Source organism: Urocampus carinirostris, chromosome 14 (assembly GCF_059441175.1).
Source record: "Urocampus carinirostris isolate Australia breed hairy pipefish chromosome 14, RoL_Ucar_1.0, whole genome shotgun sequence".
NCBI lineage: Eukaryota > Metazoa > Chordata > Actinopteri > Syngnathiformes > Syngnathidae > Urocampus > Urocampus carinirostris.
Window position 1 is genome coordinate 14,062,334 of NC_142362.1, and position 9,198 is coordinate 14,071,531.

The following is a 9,198-nucleotide window of genomic DNA, read 5'->3' on the forward strand; positions in this document are numbered from 1 at the left end:
GTCTGTCTGTCTTTTATATCTGGCAACACTCACACGTTTTGAGTCAGTAGAAGCAGCAACAACAACAAAACGAGGGCAACATTCCATTAGGGAGCACTAATGGTAATTTGGGACCATTTGTTAAGGCCATTATGATGCTGGTCCTTTGGCCTTGTGATTAGTGGTGGATGTAATTACCTAAGTTGGACACTAGATGGCAATCTTACGCAAGCAAAGCGGGCAACGGGCGCGGCAACAGTAAACAATAATGATCAGTGTTGTTACCTCAACCGATGTTTTTAATTGTTTTTACCTCATACTGAGTACAATTCTCATTTTTGCCTTTTTTTTTCAGCTGAGTTTTTCTCATACGGACCAGTATTTCTTTCACACCAAAAAATATGTTGAAATGCCAATTGTTCAGCCCACAGCCCGTTTTCCACTTTGTGTCATTTGAGAAGTGATGCATGCATTCCTGTGGGTGAATGCACCGCCTCTTCCACTCCCTCTGCGGAATGCACAGTCCCACCCAAGGCTTGCCCCCCTTGTCCTGACTGGTACAAGTCGAAATACTCATTCTACTCTTGTACTCAAGTAAAACACAGAAAGAAATTGCACTTGAATTCAACAACACTGCACAAAATTTTTACTTTCATCGTGGACCCCCCAAAAAATACGAATTTGTCTGGAGCTGCAAAAAAATTAAAAGATTAATATAACCTTTAGAGATGATTGCAACACATGCTATATGAAGCATTGTATCTAAATAAGCCACATTAGCATACATAGCTATCGAAATGACTAAATTGGATGGAGAATGATGCACCATGTGACTACTCTGTTGTGGGATACTGCCTCAAGTTTAACTACTTAACAATATGAAGTGCAGTATATTTCAGAGTTTTGAGAAAATTAAAGAAATGCAATAAAGAAATCCGTTTTTATGTCAGCTTGAGGATTTGAAAAAACAAAATGTAATGCACATAGTGTGCTCCCAATTTAGGCAACTCAAGTCAAGTCAAGTCATTTTTATTTGTATAGCCCTTAATCACAAAGAGTCTCAAAGGGCTGCACAGGTTATTAAACAGACTATTTTTCAGACTATTATTACATCATCCCCTGATCTGGAACCAACATGAGGGCTAGAAAAATTCAAAAACCTCAACATGAGGAAAATGAAGAAACCTTGAGAAGGGACCGCACATGTAGCATCCCCCTTTCAGGATTACAAGACAGAAAAGGATGTTGCAATCACAAATAATACAGAGATATTGTTCACGAAAAGTATAGGTTATTCATATGCTATAGAGTAGAAGTATGTTTTAAGCTTGGATTTAAACATTTCCACTGAGGTTGCAGATCGGATCTCAGGGGGGAGAGCATTCCACAGCACCGGTGCCCGGAGGGAGAACGCTCTCGAACCAGCGAACACTTCTTGGCTCTTGGGATCACCAGAAGACCAGCGCTCTCAGAACGAATGCTTCGGACCGGAACATAGGGAGAAATCAGATCTGAAAGATATGAGGGAGCAAGTCCATGTATGATTTTGTAAAATATTAAGAGAACCTTGAAATCACATCTTAGGCTAACAGGGAGCCAATGCAGGTTAGCCAAAATCGGCGTGATGGGATCGGACTTTTTTGTCCTAGTTAAAAGCCTCGCTGCAGCATTTTGTACCAGCCGAAGACTCTTGATTCTGAGCTTCGGGAGACCGGAGAGTAGTGCATTACAGTAATCGAGACGGGAGGTAACAAACGCGTGAATTATGATCTCCGCATCCGACTGAGACAGTATCGGACGAATTTTAGCAATGTTGCAAAGATGGATGAAAGCGGTTCTAGTAATTTTCTTCACATGTGTTTGAAAGGACAGATCGGGGTCAAATATGACACCTAAATATTTAACTGAGTCACTCTGTATGATGTGACATTTGTCAATGTTCACAGCATTGACAACTCAAAGAAAGGTCAAGTGAATAAAATGAAATCAATGCAGTTTCAGTTTGATTTCTGTGCAAATGTCAAACAAGTCAATGCATGGGTAAAAACCAGACACATCCTCTTTTCTGTTTGTCTCTTTTAAAACCAGACTAATGCACCAACTTTCGGGCGTGACAAATAATATCCCAAAGTGTCTTTCCAATTATATACTGTCAAAAATCAGAAATCACCTAATAAAAACAGCTACCTTGTTTAGTAAAACGTGCCAATGACAGGATTAATGTAACTTCTGTGTTGAAACTAGAAGTGTAATGTTACATTGTGACGCTGTCCCTTTAAAAGTCCCCATCTTATTCAATTTGTATACATTTTTGGAAAAGCGCCAGAGCTCCACTCCGCACACGTACATCACTTGTACTGTCACGGTTGCCATGGCGCCCGATTGGCCCCGCCGTGGGCGCCAGCTGAATCTCGTTGAAAAATTGGCTCCCTGTCAGTATTTAAACTCTGTCATGTCAGTCACCTTTTGTCGGTCCGCCTGCGAATCTCCGTTTTTACACAGCAAGCCCTTTTTTGCCTGTCCTGTGTTCTTTTTAATAATTAATTTGATTATAATTTTAGTGAATCTCACTTTTCCACCGCTTTGTTATAAATTATTCATACCTGACACAAAAACCTATGCATTGATACACATACGATCTGTTTGATTTAGACGGATGTCCCACTTCTGCGGCTGAGAAACCTACTCCCGGCGACCAATGATCTCTGGATCGAGTGTGCACTCCTTTCCCCAATAAAACTGTGAGTAACGTTACGCGAGTGGGTCCTGTCTCCTGTTCTGGTTCTGACATGTATTCTTCCTTGTGCTTTTTAGAACTAGTTTTCGGTTGAACTACACCAGTGGTCGGCAACCTTTTCTGTACCATGGACAGGATTCATGTCTAACTATATTTTTGCGGCCTGGCCTAATAATAACATTATAACAACAATAGAATAATCAAACAATAAAAACAACTATAATAATGACATTATTAATAATAATAAGCTCAAATCCACTGTGCTAAACAAGTCCATAGGGGATTTAGATGGCATAGGAAAATGCTTCTGATTTTACTCCAGGAATGGAGCATTATGGGAATGTGTTCAGTCAAAGCAACATTATACAAACCTGGTACAATGATAAAAATTGGGTGATGATGACATTAAACCTAATACCTCTGGTAGGCACTGTAGGCCCCTCAAAACAAGGACAAAACAGGCTCAGAAGACAGTCTCTACCCCAGGGCCATCACAAGTGCACAAAACTGTGAAGACATATATTGTGACTTATTTTTGTGATTTCTTTTTTTGTCGTTGTTAAAACATATACCTTGTGACTTATTTTGTTTTTTTTTGTTGCTGCTAAATGTTATTGTACTATTGCCGATCAGTCGGTAGGTCGGGTCCCTTAACAACTAGGGTTGTAGGGGCACCAATTGCTGAGGTGTGTCTTGGGCAAGTACACCCTGATGGCGCCCATCCCTTTCCAGGCTGACAGATGCATCCACACAATGCACTATTCTTTTTCATTCATAGAAATTGCACTTTTAATATAACTTAAGCCAGTCTCCAAGCACCCACGTTGAAATATCTACCTCTTATCCTGTTAGTCCATGCTCTTTATTTCTCTTAAAGTCTTTATTACATGTTTACCCTAGAGTGCCGTGTCGCATCTCATTGCATACGATGTTTCACAACGTTGGCATAAGTGACAAAGGACCTTTCAATTCAATTTTAAGAGTATTAAAACTTTCCTGAATTCCAACTTGATGGTGCAGCAGCGCGAGAGCTAGCAAGGTTGCTACTGTCCACTAGATGGCGGTAAGTCCCCGGATGTTCAAAGTGTGTTCGATCCGCCGCCTCTGCAAATTCTTCACATAAGTTGATTTGACCAAAAAAAAAAACCCACCGTATAATCATAATATAAAATATAATAATGTTCCAATTGTATGAGTTTTTTTTCTTGGGATTTTTAAAATCACTCATCAATTGGAGGTGGTTGTAAAGAAAAGCAATCACAAATGATTGGCATTTTCCTAGTATGTGAAAACAGCCGCAAGAGGGCAGTAGATATTCATATTGATGGCCGTGTCGAATACAGTGAACTCTCACTATAACGCGGTTTGCTTTTTACAGACTCTACTTCGTAATTTGCATGGCGCATTGTGTTCTGCATTCTGATTGGATTAATACTTCGTCCCATTGATTATGAAATTATATCCATCCATCCATTATCTGCACTGCTTATCCTCAGTAGGGTTGCGGGGGTGCTGGAGCCCATCCCAGCTATGTCACTTTGAATTCCATTTGTATATGTGCACTATATGGGTCAGCTTTGGATTTTATCGACAGTTTGTGTGCTGATAAGAAAGGTGTTCTATTTTATTTTATTTTATTTTATTCTATACTTATCTGACTGTTCATTCGATATTTGTTGAAAAAAAATTCTACACGAAATTGTATTTGTAAAGAAATTCCTAAACCTTTAAATAGGATTTGTTCTTTGTTTTCAATGTATGAGACAGTGTTTAATTGGATAATAATGTTTAAAAAATTATATTTATGTTTTCTACTTAACATATGTTGCCTATCAAGGGTTTGTTTTGGAATCAGACCCCCGTGATAAACAAGGGGTTTTTTGCTTTCTGCATAGACTCTTTGCGCGTGACGTCATGTTACCTTCACTGGCAGAATGAGAGCCATGCCGGACGGCAAGAAGCACTTGAGTGCAAGGCAGTTTAATAGGCAGTTATGTTGAAATAAGTACCAAAAATCACAACAAGAATATAACCACCATCTTTTTACCATGAATTGTTATTGTGTGGTGGCCAAAGATATAAGCCCAATTCAGATTTGTATCCCTTTTGATGAAGACAGAAGACGGGAATGTTTATCTGCGGTCAAACAGATAAACTTTTGTTGTGTCAAGGCACTCAAGATTCCAGGATTTGCAGGAGACATTTTACAAGGTACGTTTGATGTATTTCAAAGCAATTGTGTGCTAAGTAGCTACGAGTCACGTCAAAGTCACTCAATAAAATACGTTATCTAGAGCCAACTGGCTATGTCAGTGTCTTACCTTTGCCATTTCCTACCATGTAAATGAGCTGCTTTATTATGATTTACGAGGGATCAGTAATCTTCCGAATATCACAACATGTATTGAAAACTGTTCTATCTATACCATGAAGCTTATTACGCCAAAATAAACTGTCAAATTAACAATGGATACAACAAAATGAATGTTCAGAAAACAAAACCTCATCTCGCATCAGTAAATATTTCAGATTCACGCAAAAGTGATTTATATACAAAGTGCAAATGCACCTTACTGTTCTATTACATTCCCCTAAAATTCAGATAAGAAGTTGTTTTAGCAATGTTTGCACGAGAGTGACATGTCACGCCAGGGGTCAATTTTAACGAAGCGCAGCAACGGGTAATAGCAACAAAGAACTGGTGAGCATCAAGAATTTTAAAGGTTTTTAGATCAGCATTGGTGTATGGGGATACTCCATTTACAATATAGTAGTACGGATCGTGAGGACAGAAGTCAGGCAGACTGGAGGATTTGGATAAATGTGTGAATATATAACAAGCAGAAGACTGTATAGGTCGGTATCTAGCATTGCTAATGCTATCTTTATTTCCAACAAGGTGAGCCACCTCATATGACAGCTACACGATATTCTTTTAACTAGTCATTGCCAATGGTGTTGAAGAGGTTAGCTTGTTTTGTTGTTGTCTACTGTATACTGGCTTCACCCACTGTTTACTATCGTCATGAGGGTGCAAAGGGTCAATTGTAAGCTAAAAATTGTTAGGTTAATTTGACTGACTACAGAATGGCATAAGTACTATCTGAATTTCCACACAGTCATTACTATAACCATTAATTTGTTAGACAGCATGATAGGCATACCCGGTTTAGTTTGCATATGGAAAAATATATTGTAAACTAACCTACTGTCATGGTCGCTGTGGCGACCGGTCTGCCCCGCCCCCTGGGCACCAGCTGAAGCAGATCAGCTAATTGCGTGGCTGCTATTTAAGGTTGGGTTGTGGGTATGGCGGTTGTTGGCTATACACATTGTCCGTTCTGTTATGCCTTGTCCTGTTTAGTTGAGTTGGAAGAAACCTGTGTTTGCACGTTTTTGTTAAAGCCTGTTTGTTCTGTCTTGTCCCTGAGTTTTGGACAACTTTTATTTTGGTAAATAAAAGTTTTGATCGTCACGCAATTGAGTCCTCCCTTCCTGCCTCCGTTCTGTTCACCCCTTCTAACCCGTGACACCTACAATATTATACTAGTTTCATGATGTACCTATTGTGATAATCTCTCCACTTAGCTTTAAAAGTAATTTTACAGTACGGATTGTTTTAATACATTATAATCTTAAAATGTAACAATTATAAGTTTGAAATGTATTTTCTTGGTTTTCCTTTTTTCATTTTTTCAGGGGTAAGGTTCTTTCTTCTTGTTTTGATTTTGAATAAGTCTTACCAGCAAAGTAAAAGAACATGGAATGGGGTACCCTACTGCTTTTAGGAACGGGTTTATGTATACTTTTGTATTGTATAGCTCTTTTTGTGCAAATAGTTGGTTTCATTTTGTTAACTAATGGCTGATCTTGTTTTCTGCGCCGCGACAAAACAACAAGCCACAAATAATTAATGCTTGGAATCTATAGTATTATAGCAGTTTATGATTATCTGGATACAGGGATACCAGAGATACAAATGTATGCTGTCCTAACTTAGCAGTTTCGTGTGGCACACTGCTTTTTTCTTTTATTTTTAAAAATATTGATTTAATATTAACATTTTTTTTTAGAATTGTATGAACATATACTGTACTTAGGTAGGTCTTGAACTTCATCCTTCTTCTCTTGAACTTGAAATTCAACATTTAACTAATTTAGTGCCGTAAAGAAAAATTAGTTTTGCAGAAGCATTGCACCTGAGTGCCAAAACATGATAATATGTTTTTCTTATATTATTAAAAACAAAACTATTCTTAAGTGTTTGGCTCTACTCATCAGGAAGTAAGTAATGATGTCGGTATGATAATTCAGCATTAGATGGCAGGTGTGGCTATAATCAGATCTTTGTCTACACATCGAGGTAGCCTCCATCTCCTTTTTCCGGCAAATGAGAGTGTGTAGGCGGCCCCAGCAAGTAGGCGTACTGAGTGTGGTGGGACTTGCAAAGCATAGACAAAACAGACCAGAGAGCTTTTTCCCATCAAAAAAAAGATGAGGAAGTCCCATTGTCATTGTCCGGTTAGAGAGGGATGACGTTCTGTGCACCTCGAGGAAACATAATCTACATTGTGACCAAAAGCATATGATTAGTTAGCTGGAAAAATCAGGCGCTGAAAAATTATTGCATAGTTCATGCATCTGCCATGCGTAAATTCAGTTGTCTTGCAATAAAATGTTAATTTGCAACCAAAGTGTGCTTGTGTTTATGGAAAGCATTGTTTAGATATCGGAGGTATCACAAATGGAAAAAAAAAAAAAAAAAAAAAAAAAAAGAGCACCAAAGTCAAAGAAATGCATCCTTTCACAAAAAAAAAGCTGTTTGATTTTTTTTCTTGGAACAAGGTGTTTCAAGAAACATAACAGTGTTCAACTGTTGTTTACTGAACATTGGTAAAAGCTAGAAACATACTTTTTATTACTACTACATACTTTAAAAAAATATTAAGGTTGGAACATTCTATTTCTGTCTTGTCCTCTTTCTCTTTTAGAGAAACGTCTAGCATTAAATGAGTGAACATCATTCTATATTCTTGTGTTTTAAACAAAATATTTAATTGGTCTATATGTTCATAAAAACGAATCAACTGAACACAGCCCGATGACATTCTGGATGATGGACTCATTATACCACAATGCCCTCTTATTCTTTGCATCAGTCTATTACGGCTCCGCTAAGATTCATGTGGATTCCCCCTTCGAAATGAGAATCATTCTTAGTGTAAAATGAGATCAACATCAATTTTCTACAAACACAAATGTGACCTAAATCGCGTAGGTTACAGAAGTGCACCAACAAAACAAAAAACAGCAGTTTCCAGAAGCCTCATTTTGTTTTACCATTGAGAACCTTAAAGTGTTTACAATTAAAATAAAATAAAAATATTAGAGCCAAGCAGCTTCTAAGCTGTAATAACTGTCTTTACCACTAGAGAGCAGAATTTCTCACTAACACCTTGGCTACAATATATTAGAAAAAGGGAGGCTTGTATCTGCAGAAAAACAGTCCTAAAAAACAAAGGTTAAAGAAATGCCTCTTGCAAAATAATCAAATTTTAACACAAAATGTTTGTCAACGGCAATGACATGTTGGGTGAAAGTTCTCACTGGAACATGGATCTCAAAAGAATGCTAAACATTTATTTTATCTCATCATATATATTTAGACTGGAGGGACTTTGAGTATTATTTAGCGCCTCTTAGTGGTTAAGAAATATCTCATCTCATCTCATTAGCCGTACCGCTTATCCTCATTAGGGTCGCGGGGGGGCTGGAGCCCATCCCAGCCATCTCCGGGCAGTGGGCAGGGAACACCCTGAACTGGTTGCCAGCCAATCGCAGGGCACACAGGGACAGACAACTCATTCGCTCATTCATACCTAGGGACAATATGTCATTCATTAAAAACACTATGAGTTAAAAAATAAGCAAAAATACACGTGCATTTTATTTGTAGGTAAATAAACTTGTATCTATTTTACATAACAGAGGCTCACCCAAAGGGAGCAGACATTATAGTCTGCCATCTTGCTGCTAGGGATTCCCCCTAAAACCAACAAAACTTTGTGAAAAGCTGGGCAAAAACTGAGAAGGAAATTGGTGCGTTTTAGTCACTTAAGCTAGGTTCACACTACAGGTAAATCTAATTTTTTTTGCAAAAAACACGACTTGAATCCCATCTGTTAAAGTCCATCTTAACGGCACATATCCGATTTTTTTCACAAAAGACTCAGGCAACATCCATGTGGTCCTAAATCCGATACATATTTGATATTTTGGATTGCGCCTGTGTGAATGGTCGAGAAAACTTCATTTGACCTAAACATTATTGATAAAAAACATATGCCACTATTCTGAGTTCAACATGGCGGTAGAAAGCAAAGAAATCAACAAACATGGCCAACGAAAACACAGAAAGCATTCAGAGGTAAAGCAAGGTTTTGGATTTAATTCATATTTGGAGGGACAACCCTGTTAAGCCT